Here is a 1,753-nt window from a genome sequence, read left to right as displayed (position 1 = left end):
CAATTTCAAATTTTGCAGCCAAAGTGAATTGTGGTTATTTTTAGGCTATTCATCAACTTCTAAAGCTTACAGAGTTTTTTTTTAACTCTAGAACAAAAGCTATATAAGAAACATTAAATGTTAAATTTAATGAAATGTCTGATTTAAAAATTCCTAATAATCCTGATTATTTGTTTAATCTTGATATCATAAGATTTGAGCCAAAAACTGATGAATGAATTTGTTGATGCGAGTATTCAATCTGAAGGACTATATTTCTTTGAAAACTCAAGTAAAGAGAACGACAACGCTTTCGTTCAAACTACTGATCATCACAAAGTGTTGATCAAGGAATTCAAGGTGGTGGAACTACTGATGTTCAAACAACTGCTTTATAAAATGAACTTCCTCATCCCAATTTTGAGAGTTCGTCAGTTGTTTCCCTAAACAATTATTTAACCTAAAACGTCCACCTTTAACAACTTCTATATCATCAATAGTTTCTCCAACTACCTCAACAAACCATAAGGGATTGCATTCCTTATGTATTCCATCTTCCCATCCTCAAGAGCACTTAGTTGGTGACTTTCAACATGGTGTACTCACCAAAGTCAACAAGCAAATGTCTGCTTCTTTGGTGGCTTTCTATCTCAACTCGAACAAAAAAAAGTATCAAATTGTTTTAAGAGAAAGAGTTGAGTTGAAGCTATGTAGGAGGAACTCATGCAGTTCACTAAGATGCATGTATGGGAGTTATGCCCAAGACCAGAGGGAGTAACTACTATCGATACAAAATGGGTATTCAGGAGTAAGACTGATGAGAGAGGATTTGTGATAAAAAAAAAGGCAAAGTTAGTAGTCCAGGGCTATCTTCAAGAAAAAGGCATAGACTATGAAGAAATCTTTGCACATGTTGCCAGACTTGAAGCTATCATGTTGTTCCTTGCATATGTAACCACTCACAACATCAAAGTGTATCAAATGAATGTCATAGGAGCCTTTTTTTATGGTGACATGCAAGAAGAAGTGCATGTGACACAACCGCCGGTGTTTGAAGATGCTTTCAATCCAGATTATGTCTACAAGTTAAAGAAAGCACCCTATGGACTCAAACAAGATCCTTTGACAGAATTTCCTCATTTTTTATTTCAAATCAATTTCAAATAGGACAAATTGATAAAACTTTGTTTCTCAAAAAGCAGGGAAAAGACTTGCTTGTAACAACTTGGGTTTTCAAATTTATATAGTACCCGCTTTGTTATGATGTTCGAGTCATTTTATTAAATGCATTTCGTTTATCGAGTTTAAATTTGTTTAGTTATATTATTATTAACTTAATATTTAATTATCTATAATATATCTTTAATGTTTATACACTTTTAACCCAAAGTATTAGGTTTTAACTTCTTGTGTCCATTCCTAAACTCCAGGGACCAGATTGTAATATATTTGTTATAACCCAAATTACAAACTAAGTATCCATTTACCCAAACCCGTATCCATTTTTCCTTTCTTGGACCCGAATTCATAAACCATTAACTTGGACCTCAATCTTCGCGGTTAAACATGGAAATTGAATCTCGTGTATTGTAATTCTTGCCTAAACGAGTCCAATGACGTAAGTAATTTAGAAACTATGATCAATTTTATACGGATTCCTTATTATAGTAAACAGATATCACCCGTTTATGGTTATACATTCAAATGACCATAATAATTCAATCAATTCTGGCCGCACCATCTATTACCTATCGACAATGAAATCCCCATAACT

This window comes from Bidens hawaiensis, unplaced genomic scaffold, assembly GCF_021521415.1.
Source record: "Bidens hawaiensis isolate Kalapana, Puna unplaced genomic scaffold, B.hawaiensis_p1.1 tig00010420_1, whole genome shotgun sequence".
Classification (NCBI taxonomy): Eukaryota; Viridiplantae; Streptophyta; class Magnoliopsida; order Asterales; family Asteraceae; genus Bidens; species Bidens hawaiensis.
The sequence above is the reverse complement of the archived record's forward strand: the minus strand, read 5'-3'. Positions refer to the sequence as shown.